Source organism: Felis catus, chromosome B2, assembly GCF_018350175.1.
Source record: "Felis catus isolate Fca126 chromosome B2, F.catus_Fca126_mat1.0, whole genome shotgun sequence".
NCBI classification, from domain to species: domain Eukaryota; kingdom Metazoa; phylum Chordata; class Mammalia; order Carnivora; family Felidae; genus Felis; species Felis catus.
The window spans coordinates 4,553,095-4,567,617 of NC_058372.1; the positions used below are offsets into that span (position 1 = coordinate 4,553,095).

At 44.3% G+C, this 14,523-nt stretch overlaps 1 protein-coding gene across 2 annotated transcripts in view; it reads left to right on the forward strand.

Annotated features, from left to right (window-relative positions):
• Positions 1–683: 683 nt before the first annotated feature.
• CMAH (cytidine monophospho-N-acetylneuraminic acid hydroxylase) overlaps positions 684–14,523 on the forward strand; it is a 144,189-nt gene continuing 130,349 nt past the window's right edge. Inside the window, exon 1 of one of the 2 annotated variants that reach the window (XM_045056981.1) lies at positions 684–904. The gene's annotated coding sequence lies outside the window, so the exon portion shown is untranslated. The remainder of the gene's footprint in view (positions 905–14,523) is intronic. The other variant, XM_045056982.1, reaches the window with a different exon arrangement.

Genomic DNA, 14,523 nt, shown 5'->3' on the forward strand with positions numbered 1-14,523 from the left:
TCGTTTGGGAGAGGTCTCGAGTGCGGTGAGAATTCTCTAGCCTGCCAGGTTTAAGAACTAAGAGTGCATTCGATCAAGCCCAGGTCTGTTGCGTTTCCTTGGTGAGAAGCCCGTGAGCCATCCTGCCCCTGTCTTCAGGTTCAATTGTCTGCACGTGGTCCTTGGCCCAACAAAGCAGCCCGGTCCTGCCACGCACAATTCGGAACATTCTTTTTCCTTTGACACCCTAGACCAATAGGTGTAAAGTCCAGTTTGTGGTTAGGTCTCAAGATGAATTTCTTGGGTTCAGATTTCAAGTACGAAATGGAGGTTGGGGTATGGCTGGTGTAACTGCTGAATCGAAGCGGCAGTTGAATGAAGGTAGAGTAGAGATCCCCCTTTCCCTTCGTCATTGTTCAGGGTAATACACCTGATGTGTATTTAACCTCTCTTGGAAATCAGTGCCGGGAATCTGGAAGAATCATCCAGCAGATTCCTTAATTGGTGGATGAACCACATGCCCATAAAAGAAGAGTTTGTAAGGGAAGCCGGTGTGGGTTAGGACAGATTCTGGCGGGGGGTGGGGGAGGCCATCAACTCCATCAATTCTTTAGGGAGGCGGTGCCCAGGCAGAGTTTCAGTGCCCCTGCGGCTGATGCTGAAGATCAGCTGTGCCTCCATTAAGGTGAAGTTCATATCCCCTCTCACGTATAACACCTGAAACGGAAACCCTAGGGAATCTTCCACAGGCGGGGAAGCGGGAAAGACCAACACGTCTACAGCGACAACCAATACAAAGCCATCCGGAGCCTGAACTATGACTTCCCTTACTCCTTTCTGGCTTCTCTGAGTTTTCTCCATGGCTGCTGTGCATCTCTGTTAGCTGAGGAGGATTTTAAGGCAACACCCAAAAACCTCTTCCCAGGTAGGTGATCCTGAGCCTATAAACTGCCAGTTTGTCCTGCTTTATGAATAAGATCTTGTGGAAGAGGTGCCAGGCTATCCAACTGGGGCAACTCTGTACGAGGCGAGTGTCTCTGTCGCTTGGAAAGGTTCAATCTGATTCCTCCAGCTGGGTGTGGTTTCCAGTGTTTCCCGTGTGAATTTCTGTGGCGGGGGTGGGGGGGGCAGGTGATGGCGGGGCCTGGGCTGCCCCACCCTGCCCCAGCCCTGCCCCCAGGGCTCTCCCCATGGAGCTTTGATGCCGATAGCATCCCGTCTGTGGGCAGGTCCCTGACCCTGGAGGGGATGGGAAGGGTGGTCCCGGGCAGGCTCTGCAGGACCTTCCCAAGCCACCCCACATCTTCCATCAGCTGCGAGTACTGGGCTTGGAGGAGTGAAGAAGCGCCCAGAGAATCCCCTGGGTTTCTGACATGGATTTCACCGGCCCCCTGGCCACCACCCACATGGTATCAGGATCCGTCACCCCGGCCACAGAGCACTCCCCTTCCATGACCTTTTTTCAGGGGTGGGAGGAGCCCAAAAGGTCAAGTGCTTGATTCAGATTCCAATTAAAACGAGTCATTGTTCTTGGCATTGAGACCCCCAAACCGACATGGCTCAGAGCTGTGAGGATGGGAAGCAAATGTCTCTCAGCTGAGTCGTTAGAGGTAAGAATGTGGGAGAAACAGCCCCTTGTATCTGTTACTATATATCTGATAGACTCTTTCCTGTTCTCAACTGGCACCATTCATAGCTGCATTTTTAGTAAGCCTGTTACTTTGACCTTGCAAGGCTTGTCACCGTGATCTATTTTCCAGACGGCTTTGGGTTACCTGGTAAAACCAGTGAATTCTGTGGGCAAGAGTCCACTGCTGTGCTTCTTTTTTTTTTTTTTTTCGCTGTGGAATGAACGGATGAGGAGCAGTGCTGTATGGAATGGGATGCTGGTGGGTAAGGGTTTCCGCATTTTCACAGCTGATGGTGCTGGCTATTACAAGTTCTGGAAGGAAAATCTAACCCATATTGAGAATAGTGTCTGTTGTGATGAGGACAGATCACTTGCTTTTGTAAGATGGAAGGGGTCCAGTATAATCCATCTGGTGGGTGGCTTCTCCCTGGGAAATGGGGCAGTATTGGAGAGTCGGTGTTGGTCTCAGCTATTGGCAGATTAGACATCCGGTAATGGTGGTAGTCAGTGTTGGAGAAGAGAAACCCGTGTCGTTGACCCCATCATGGGCCCTCTTTGTCTGGGAGAAGAGGCTAACACAAGGAACGTTATCTTGTCCATCTACAGTGCTTGCCCACTGGTGAGCATTTGCGTGGGGTACAAATATCCGCATTCTGTGCCTCTTTGACAAGAGCCATTCACAGCCCTCCTTGACTGGAAGCATTCCTGCCAGTCAGAAACAACCCAAGCATGCCTTCTATCACCCCTCAGTCAACCCTGTAGAGAGAATTTAAGCAGTGAGACTTTAAAAAGAAATAGGAAGTGTCGGCCACAATAACAGATTGCTTGATCTCACGGGACTTTCTCAGAACCCTCATGAAATGCATCTTAGAACTATCTAGGGGGCGGGGGAAGGGGCACAGAGGAAGCGCTTGTTCATTGGCCTCTGTTCTGCACCCGTCAAGGATTTCCTCCCGGAGCGTTGACTCTGCCACACGTTGGGTTTGTGTGTGTTATGTGAGTGCTTTTGAGCAAATTCCCAGGGCAGGGAAAATTCCTAGCTCACAGGGAGGTGCCGTCGGGTTGCATCTGTGTGAAAATGGGCAAAGAGGTCAGAAGTGGTGAATTTATAGGATGTGTACGAATTGGGAAGAGACTTGATTGCCTAATTTTCACACATATGATTATGTAGAAAGTCCCTGGGAAATTACAGAAAAGTAATAGAATCAGTAAGAGACTTCAATAGCATTTCTGGATAGATCAATGTACAAAAATCTGGTGTTTTTATATAACAATTAGAGAAGGTGTTCACTGCAAAATCAGTCTCTGTGGCAGGGGAATGCATTGCACTGATTCACCCGCATCTGGACTATCTGAACCAATCAAGAAGGCAAGAGGGATGGGACTATCCTGATTGGCTGAGGGGGCTGTCAGTCTTATCAAACCCTTTGCTGTTATCCAGGGTAACAGGTGGAATGAATGTCGGGAGACGGTGATTATGTCCATCAGTATGAATTGTTTTTTACACATGCATTTGGGACCATGCTGTATGTAAAGCTAAACTATGTTTACATATATTTTGCAAGAGTAGCCTTATTTATATTAACAAAAAATCTTGACACAAACCAAATACTCAACAAGAGGGGAATAGCAAAATGGGATATTATATAGCTACTAATAAAGACAAATTATAGCCTGAAGTTTCCACAGCTTGGAAATACCTGGGAGTGAAGCAGATGGTAAGAAGTCATGTTTATACGGTGCTTTTTTCTATCTAATTCAAAGCCATCTCTAGTTATGTCTTTCCTGATGCAGAGAATGTGAACTTTGGGCAAGAACAAGGTGTTCTCGGAAACACTATTCAACACTGCACAGTCAGGTCTAACAACAACTTCATCATTCCCCTTCACGGTTTTCAGATTTCCAACACGATGAATGTGCTTGCGAAGGGCTTTTTTTTTGGTATTTTTGGTAAGTCCTGTTGTATTCATCCTCCTAGTCCTATTCTGTTTCCTCCAAAAGAGCATTAGAATACATCAGAATCGGCAGACTAGACTGGTAAGCAGCCTCAATGAGGTGAAATAAGAGTGGAAGAAAGTCATGTGCCGATGATGTGGGAAAGGAGTTAATTCAGTAACGTCCAAGGTCCCGTTCTTGTTTTTTAAAAATTGTGGTAAAATATATACAACATAAAATTCATCATCTTAACCTTTTTTGAGCATACAATTCAGGGGCGTTAAATGCGCTCACATTGTTCTGTCAGCATCATGGCTAATCACCTACAGAACTTTTCCATAGTATCAACTGAACCTCTGTACCCACTAAACAGTAACCCTCCTCTCTCCCCTCCCTTCAGTCCCTGGTAATCACTATTCTACCTTCTTTATGGACTTGCTTCTTCTAGAAGCCTCTTAAAAATGGAACCACACAATGTTTGTCTTCTTGTGTCTGGCGTATTTCACTTTGCATAAAATTTTCAAGGTCCATCCATGTTCAGAATTCAAGGTTGAGCATGTATTGGAATTGCATATCTTTTTAAAGGCTGCATAATATTCCATTACATGGGTATACCCCATTTTGTTTACCCATTGATTCATTGTTAAATATTTGGGTTGTTTCTTCCTTTTGGGCATTGTGAGTAATGCTCCTGTGGACACTGGTATATAAATAGTTGTTTGGGTCTCTGCTTTCAATTCTTTTGGATAGATGTCTTTGGACGGAAGCAGAATTGCTGGGTCATGTGGGAATTCTATATTTAAGTTTTGAGGAACCACAATACTGTCTTCCATATTAGTTGCACCATTTTATATTTCCAGCAGCAATACATAATGATTGCAATTTCTCACATCTTCCCAACACTTGTTATTTCTGGTGGGGTTTTTTTTTTCTGTGTGTGTGGGGGGGCTTTTGCATTTCCCTAATGATGAGTGATGATGTGTGGTCTTCTGTGGGAGGTTTCTTTCAGTCAACAAGTGGAATCTGGGGACTCATCCACATTGTTAAACACATTAGTGGTTCCTTCCTTCTTGCGGCTGAGGTTTTCTACTGTGTGAATGCGGACCGTTCAACTATTCTTTTAGATTCTCATGGATGCCATCTGAGCTACTTCCTGTTTGAGGCTATCATGAATAAAGATAAAGATAGTATGAGCAGTTTTATATGTTCTTTTCTGTGGATCTGTGCTTTCGTTTCTCTTGGATAAATATCCAGGAGTAGAATTGCTGGTTTATAGTGTGAGCATCTGTTTAGTTTTATAAGAAACTGCCAGACCTTTTAGAGAGTGGCAATGGATTTCACTCCCGCCAGTAATGTGGGAGAACTGTGGTGGATCTATACCTTTGCCAGCATTTGGTGTTAGAGTCTTTAAATGTAACCATTCTGATGAGTTGTAGTGGCATCTTATTGTGATTTTAATTTGTGTTTCTCTGTGACCGTGATCATTAATCCCTGATGATCAATGATATTGAACATCTTTTCGTGTGTTTATTTCCCATTGATAAATCTTCCTTTGTAAAACATGTGTTCTAATATTTTGCCTGTTAATTAATTGGATTGTTTGACCTTCCTTTATTGAGTTGTAGGAATTCCTCATCTATTCTAATTATCAGTCCTGTGTAAAATCTTAGTTTTGAGAATATCTTCTCTTGGTCTGTCATTTGTCTATTAATTTTTTAATACTGTCTTTTGATGGACAGAGTTTTAAATTCTGGTGAGGTCTAATTTGTCAATTTTTCTTTTATAGCTGTGGCTTCCTGTGTCATTTCCAAGAAACGTTTCTTTGCTCCCAAGCCACAAATGTATTGTTTTGTTTTCCTTCATAAGCTTTATAGTTTTATTCTTTACGCTTAGACCTATGGTCTACTTCGTATTAACGTTTGTGCAAATGTGGGGCAAAGGTCAGTGTTTCTTTTTCTTTCCATATGGATGCTCAGTTATTCTGGCACCATTTATGGGAAGGACTTTTCCCATTGGACCGCCTTGGAAATTTTGTTGTCGAAAATCAGGTCACCGATATAAGTATGGCCTTGCGTCTAAGCTCTGCTTCGTCAGTGTGTTCTTATGCTTGCACGTTGTTTTGATCCCATACTTTATAGTAAATCATGGAGACACCTAGTACTCGCCCCCCAGCTTTGTCCTTTTTTCAGTTATTTGGCTATTTTAAGTCCTTTTCATTTACATGTAAAGTTTGGGATCAACTTGTGGGTTTTCCTGAAAGAACCCACCAGGATTATGATGGGGATTACACTGGATCCAAATTTGGGGGAGAATTGACACCTTAACAATATGGAGTCTTCCTTTTATATGAACAGGTAGGTTTCTCTATTTATGTAGGTCTTTTTAATTGCTCTCAGTAATATTTTTGAGTTTTTTGATGTCGAGGTCTTGCATATCTTTTGTCAAATTTGTCCCCAAGAATTTCATTTTTTTTAAATTTTTTTTTTCAACGTTTTTATTTATTTTTGGGACAGAGAGAGACAGAGCATGAACGGGGGAGGGGCAGAGAGAGAGGAAGACACAGAATCGGAAACAGGCTCCAGGCTCCGAGCCGTCAGCCCAGAGCCCGACGCGGGGCTCAAACTCACGGACCGCGAGATCGTGACCTGGCTGAAGTCGGACGCTTAACCGACTGCGCCACCCAGGCGCCCCAAGAATTTCATTTTTTTTAAAAAAGTTTGTTTATTTTGAGAGAGAGAGAGAGAGCACAAGCAGGGGAGGAGCAGGGAAGAGGGAGAGAGAGAATCCCAAGCAGGCTTTGACTGTCAGTGCAGAGTCCTATGCGGGGCTCAAACTCACAAACTGCAAGATCATGACCTGAGTTGAAACCAAGAGCCAGGCACTTAACCTACCAGGTCACCCAGGTGCCATGCAAGCATTTCATTTTTTGATACTATTGACAATGGAATTTAAAAAATGTATTTCAAATTGTTTGCAACTGGTATGTAAAAATACAATTGCTTCTTATATATTGACCTTGTAGCTTACAGTTTTGCTAAATTCATTTATTCTAGTAGTTGTTTTGCAGATGACTTAGGATTTTTTCACATTGATGATCGTGTCATTTGCAAATAGGAATAGTTTTATACATTCCTTCCTGATTCTTATGTTTTTATTTGTTTTTCTTACTTAATTGCACAAGGGCCTCCAATACAACATGGAATAGAAGCAGAGAGTAGACAGTCTTGCCATTTTGTTATCTTAGTGGAAAACATTTACTACTTCATCTTTAAGTATGATGTTAACTGTAGGTATTTTGCAGATGCCTTTCTTGAATTGAAGAAGGTCCTTTCTAATCCTAACTTGCTGAAATTTTATCATGAATAATACTGAATTTTGTCAAATGCTTTTTTTTGCATCTATTAAAATGATCATATGATTTTTCTCCTTAATTCAGTTGACACAGTAAATTACATTGTTTGATTTTCAAATATCCTTCGGTAAACTCCAGTTGGTCATGACGTACTATCTTCTTACATATTGATCGATTCGACTTGCTAAAATGCTAAGAGCTTTCTTTCATCTATTTTCTAGCAATTTTATGTTATTTTTATTTAAAAATTTATTTTATTTTTGAGAGAGAGAGAGACAGAGACAGAGTGTGAGTGGGGGAGGGGCAGAAGGAGAGGGAGACACAGAATCTGAAACAGGCTCCAGGCTCTGAGCCATCAGCACAGAGCCTGATGCGGGGCTCGAACTCACAAGCCATGAGATCATGACCTGAGCCGAAGTCTGATGCTAAATCAACTGAGCTACCCAGGCACTCCATCTAGCAATTTGATTTTAAAATCCAAAAGCAGTATATGTTTGTTGAAAAAAATAAAATACAATCCTCAACCAATAATGAAAGCATGTGAAGTAAAAAATGGAAGTTGCTTCTTTCTGACCACTCACCCTCTTGCAAGATGTAACCATAATTAAGAATTAGGTGTGTATCCTTCCCCACTTTTTTCTATGCATGTACAAATATATTACATGTAGTTTATTTATTTATTTTTTTAATGTTTATTTACTTTTGAGACAGAGAGAGCATGAACGGGGGAGGGTCAGAGAGAGAGGGAGACACAGAATCTGAAACAGGCTCCAGGCTCTGAGCTGTCGGCACAGAACCTGATGCAGGGCTGGAATCCATGAACTGTGAGATCATGACCTGAGCCGAAGTCGGACGCTCAACCGACTGAGCCACCCGGGCGCCCCTACATGTAGTTTAAATTCTGTTTTTTTTTTCACCTCACGCTTCCTCATGACATTAAATATTCTCTAAAACCATGGTTGTTGTTTTTATTTATTTATTTATTTATTTATTTATTTATTTATTTATTTATTTTTAATTTTTTTTTTTCAACGTTTATTTATTTTTGGGACAGCGAGAGACAGAGCATGAACGGGGGAGGGGCAGAGAGAGAGGGAGACACAGAATCGGAACCAGGCTCCAGGCTCTGAGCCATCAGCCCAGAGCCCGACGCGGGGCTCGAACTCACGGACCGCGAGATCGTGACCTGGCTAAAGTCGGACGCTTAACCGACTGCGCCACCCAGGCGCCCCATGGTTGTTGTTTTTAAATCAAACTATGGAGTAGTATTATAGAGCATTGGTTATATTTTAATTTATCTATTTTCATATTGTCTGATAAACAGGTTGCATATATTACTTTATGTGGAATGAAAGAGAACAGTTATAATGATGTATGGCAGGATTATCACGGAGATATCTACCAGCTTCTGAAAAGACTGCCCAGATTAGGTGGCTGGGCTTGAGCTGAGTTCTAATGATAAGAGAGTGCCGAGTTTCTTCATTAAGAAGGGAAGGGAGAGAGGGAGGGAGGAAGACAGGAAAAGGAAAGAAAGGAAGAGGGAGGGAGGGAAGGAGGTGGGAATGAAGAGAGAAAGGAAGAAGAGGAGGAAGGAAATGGTCATCCACACCATGCTCGTATCTGGTTGACATATACTATGTTCTGGTCCATTTTCCAATCCAGTGGTAAAACACTTAAAAAAAGAATCTCTTCCCAATATAGTTCATTCTTTCCTTGCAAAATTTTTCTCATTATTTGACCTCAACTCTTTTCTCCTTGTTTGACTTTTATTATTTTTAGCTGATGAAAAACCAAGCAACTCACTGCAAACTTGCCATGAGGAAATGGGAGGAGCCACGGGGAGCAGCATTCCAAATGTCTTATGGCGAGTTGATTACACGTCACGTCTATGTTTCTCCTCTGCTTGGCCCTTGGATGATGAGAAACATACACAGACACGTGTGCTGTCACGTCTCCAGCTCCTCTTGCGGATTCAATTGTGGTGTGTCCTCTAAAGTCTCACCAAACACACTTGGCAGGGGACTGTTGCCTCGTTTGGCCTTTCTCCTTTGAATGGCCTACAGCAGAATATTTCCATTTCCTAAATTCTTCACTCATATGCCACTGTCTTACTACTGAGTGGTATTTAAGAACGAAAGATTGGGGGCGCACCTGGGTGGCTCAGTTGGTTAAGCGTCCGACTCTTGATTTCGGGTCAGGTCATGATCTCACGGTTCATGAGTTCGAGCCCCATGTTGGGCTCTGCGCTGACGGTGCAGAGCCTGCTTGGGATTCTCTCTCTCCTCTCTCTCTGTCCTTCTCCTGCTCATTATCTCTCTCTCTCTCACTCACTTAAAATTTCTTTTAAAAATGAAAGATTTTGAAGATCTTTATTATTCATTTACTGGTTGCTTTTTAGTATTACTGGTACGAGCAAGAGGAAGTTATTCTGGGACTGCTGTGCCTGTTGTAGGGCCCCTAAATCTTCTCAGGTGAGGCTAATCCTTGTGTTTGTGCACCATAGCAATGCATGTTTCTTTAGTGCCTCATCTTTCACATCTGAGAAATGGGTATAAACTTGCACTTCTTTCTGCCGTGCTTTGCTAATCAAATGAAATCATCTAGGTAAAAGTGATTTATGTGTTCACAAGTGGTGGATGCCTTATGTGAATAAGTGCCCCTCGTGAGTAATGATGGCTGTCGCTGAGCCACGTCCCAGATACGTGGTAGGTCTCACACCAAGCGCTTTATTGACGCGATCTCATTGTAGTCTCACGATCCCATTCTTCATATTTCAGAGATGAGGAGTGTAAGTAGGTCACCTAGCAGCACACGGAGGCATCTTCAAGGTCCTACTGTATGTCTCCCCATATTTATCGAGTGTGCAGTGTCAGATGTGATGATGTCACTTGGATGGTCTCCAAATAGAAGAATGTCTGTGATTACTTAGGTGCCCCCCCCCATTGGTTTAGCTACAGCCTAAATGTAACTGGTGTGTGTAGCACTTACTGCATGCACACTCACACCACCTCACTGAATCCCAGCAGCACCGCACCAACCAGAGCAGAGGTTAACCTCACTTGATTCGTAGCGAGGCCATGCCTCTCACAGGGGCGGACGGTGCCCACCACGTGCCACGTGTCCATCTTTTCTTAACCGGGTGTTGGGTCTCTTCCTATGTGCTTGCTGACCTATAGTGTGTCTCGGGGAATGGAAATGAGCCGTCAGTCACTCTTCTTAAATATCTGACCGTCCCAGAGCAGAATTCTCTTCTCAGCCATCCTTCAAGGGATCATGGGTGTATTTTTGGCGGTAATTCTCCCACACTGATGGTTCTCATTCCTGGGGGCCATCTTAACCTTCTACGGTTGCCGTAACGGATGACCACAACCTTAGGACAACACACGTACTGCTTGGCAGTTTTGTAGGCTAGAGTCCAGCGTGGGTCTCCCTGGAATAAAATCAAGGTGTGGGCAGGGCCGCGTTCCTTGCCAGAGGCTCTGGGGGAGAGTCTGCTCCCTTGCGTCTTGTAGTTCTAGGGGCTGCCCACATTTCTTGATCGGTGGCTCCTTCCTCGTCATCACATCAGCAGCAGCAGTGGGGGGGGTGCCTCTTACGTGGAGTCAGTCTGGCCTGCCTCCTGCCTCCCTCTTCCACCTTTATGGACCCCATGACTCCGCTGTGCCCAACTGGACAGTCTAGGATAATCTCTCTATCTTAAGGTCAGCTGATTAGCAATTTCATCTGCAAGCTGATTCTCCCTTGCCACCCAACCTAATGTATTCATAGTTTCCAGGGGCCGGAACGTAAATATCCGTGGGGGCCATCGTTCTACCAAATGAGCCTACCATCGGGGCTCATTTATGCCTCAAATGAAGGATGGCACCCATTTGCATAAGTCTTCGGAGTGAGGTTACTCTGTGGCCTGCAGATCTGTTTCCACCATGGGAAAGGGGAGCGTTGCCCGTTGGCTTTCAGTTAAGTGGGGGGGGGGCATGCTCGCTTGCTCTCTCGCGCCCTCTCTCTCTCCCTCTCACACACACACACACACACACACACACACACACACACTCACACATCCACTCACTCACACTGCTCCTTAAGGAGAGGAGCAGGGACATGAGCTAGGGTGCCTCCTGCTGGCCAAAGGAAGGGGGGCTTTGCTTTGCAGAGGCCCTGGGGAGTCATTGTGTTGGGCAAGGCTGCTGTTCCTTTTTGTTTCCTCTGTGTTGGTTGAGAAAGTCCTGAGATAATTCAGGCTTCCCTCCCACTGTGTCCGCGGCCCCTCACTTCCTTTTCACATTTAATATATAGTGGCTCCCCTTTGCACGCAAAATCAATTTCAAACGCCCACGCATGGCCAACCAGGTTGTTCATAATATCGTTCCTGCCCTCTTTTAAAACCTCAATGGGTTATGATTTCCAGATTGAGTTAGATACCAAATCGAATACCCAGGGTGAGGTAGAGACATCAGTCAAGGGATTTAGTTGCAAAAGCAATAAAAGCAGACCTACTTTAGTTCGTGCAAATAAGGACACTTGTTAAAGGCTATCCAAGGGTCAAAATCCTAGAGGATGAGGGTCCAGGACCAGAATTGTATAGTACTGAATGCTTCAGTGCCTGGACAGAGACCTGGACAAGGGATATAACTGCCAGGTGGGCCAGAGCTGCCTCTGCACCCTGAAAGCCTCCCCACCACCCTTTCCAGAAAGTTCTTCCTGGCACCTCCTATTTTTGTGATTCTCCTGAACTGATGATTGACCTGAGTACTGCTAACGGACAGGGTCCAGGTCCCATATCTTTACCCCAGCCACACCAAGGAGGTTGCAAAGTGGCTTTCTGTCTTCTGTACTGGGAAGGCAGGGACTCAACTAGGGTGAAATTCCCCAAATATCCAGGGTGTTAAAAAGTTGGCAGAAATGTTTGCTGTAGTAGGTAGTCAATACGGAGTGCCTCTTTTCCCCAGAGAAAATAACATATTAGAATGGGCACATGCGTAAACATCCATAAGCAGAAACCACTCTATCACCTGTGAAATCCACTGTGAGGCTATGTGATGAACACTTCCAAACATACACTCTGCTTCACCTCAATCAACCTCCTGGCTGATCCTGTGTGGGCTGTGCTTGTATTTGTTTCTTCAATTCCCTCCTCAATTCTTTCGAAGCAAATCTCACACGCTAAGTCTTTCCATTCATAAATATTTTGGCATGTATCTCTAAGAGATGAGAATTACTTGTGAATTTTTGATTGTGGGGAAGCAACATGGCAGAGCCACATGTCCAATTTTTGCATGAGTTCTCAGAGTCTCCTTTAGCAACACCAGCATTTCTCTAGCAGAGATACTGAAATAGATGACTCACATTCCTCAGGAGCCTATGAGCGATTCATTCACTCATCTGTTCACCCATTCAGCCAAAGGCTAGTAAGTACCAGTGACTTTTCCCACACTGGGCTTGACACAGAGATGAATAAAAACATAGTCATTGCTTTTGTGGAGATTTAAGAGAGCAGAGAAAGGCCTGAGGTATAAAAGAACAAATCAGATGTGAACTAATAGTCCAAAAATGATGAAGAGACATCATAAGGCAGTAGGCAGGGTATCACAAAATGAATCAAGAAAACAGTAGACAAAATCCTCTGTTTTTATGAAAGATTTTTGCTACGCCGTCTCACAGTCACTCGTGGGTAGAAATTACATACCCATTTAAGGTAATTGAGTATTTTTGTGGATTATTCAATCCGAGCACAGAAATTTGAAACAAATTTTAAAACAGAGAAAGAGAACACTGCCCAACCTATTTGCTAAAATTTCCACTCAGGGGAAATCATAAGATCACAGAAGCCCCCCAGTGTATTGTTTATTTGTATGCAAATTTTGTATGTTGCTCCGAGTTGTATCATTCCATGGGGGTATGCTTGTGGGTGTGCAATTGTACTGATTTCCGAACCCAAAGAGGGAAGATGTCTGACTCATGGCTATAACAAGTTGGTGTGGCTCTGGGGAGAGAAATACAAGCTTTCAGGTTTATAAGTAAAACATGTAAAAATAGTCCCAGGGGTGCCTGGGTGGCTCAGTCAATTGAGCATCTGACTCTTGATTTTTGGCTCAAGTCCTGATCCCAAGGTCATGGGATTTGGCCTTGCGTTGGGCTCTGCGCTAAGTGTGGAGCCTACTTGGGATTCTCTCTCTTCCTCTGCCCCCCCCCCCCCCCCGCTCGCGTGTGTATGCTCTTTCTCTTTCTCTCTCTCTCTCAAAAAAAAAAAAAAAAAAGTAAAAAAAAAAGTAGTCCCGGAACTAAGCTGAATTTTACAATTTTTATTCAGATTTTGTAAGTACAACAAGTGATGTTCAAACCCTCCACTTCTATCATTTTCAGTAGAGATTGAATTGCCAACAGTGAAAGAAATCCATGCAGACAAGATAAGTTGGTCTAGTGTTTTGGACGATCCTCAAATTGCTGAACGCTTGCATCTGAACATAGTATGACGTACATCAGAGGGCATATCCTAACCCAACACCGTCCAAGGTATCTTGAGTGAGGATGCTTGGATGTACAGAGTGCAACATTTTACATAAAAAGAAAGGGCAAAAGTTATGACCTCCTAAGCAAAGTTTGCCCAAGTTTCCCATTGTTCGGACAAGCAAGGCAAGTCAGGCGGGAATGAATGGCCAGTCCCTCCGAGTGATCAGGCCCTTGGCCAGGTTCTTCCTTAAACGAGTCGTCTGATTTGGAAATTACTATCAAAGAGAAGACTGTGGGAGTGACCAAGGAGCTCAAAATCAAATCTGGATTTTAAAGACCTTAGACCAACGCACCAAACCCTTCCTGACACCGGGCATTTGAATGTGACCTGCTGGAGTGCCAGCGAAAACCGGGCTGTTTCGTGCTGGCCCTACGCCTTCTTGGAAGATGCTGTGACAAGTGAAGGAAGAGACAGGAAGGGCGGTGCCTTTGTCCACGGAGAGGGGAGGTCAAATGGCCGTCTGGCCTGAAGTGTGACACTTCAGTGTGACTGCTGTGCACTATATACCCGGGGCTCTGGAAGGAAACCGTCATTTCCGGGAAAGAGATACAATTCACTGGCTCCACCCTCTTCACCACGAAAACAGACTGGAAGCTGCTGATATTATTTTATTTTATTTATTTATTTTTAATTAATGAATTTATTTATAGATAGCACGTGTGCACAGGGGAGGGGCGGAGCGAGAGAATCCCAAGCAGGCTCTGCACTGTCGGCGTAGAGCCCGATGCAGAGCTCGAACTCACGGAGCGTGAGATCATGACCTGAGCTGAAATCAGGAGTTGGGTGCTCAACGGACCGAGCCATCTAGGCGGCCCACATTTTATGTTTGTTGTACACCTGACTCCTGTGTCCTGGCTGGGTCGGAAAGAGTTAACCAAGCAGGAATGAACTGTATCCTCTGAGAGGCCTGCTTATGAGGGAGGTCGGCCCTGGGCTAGCAACTGGGAGCCTAGATTTGGGGAGGGTGCCCACTCACTGTGCTTAAACCTTTTGTGCAAACAGTATGCTTTATCCTGAATGCCTGCTTTTCTTCCGCGAGTCTGGAATCTGGGTATATGCCAAACGGCTTATTCTTTCAGATTTCTTTAGGCAAACATGGATCCCATTACTCGTATTGTT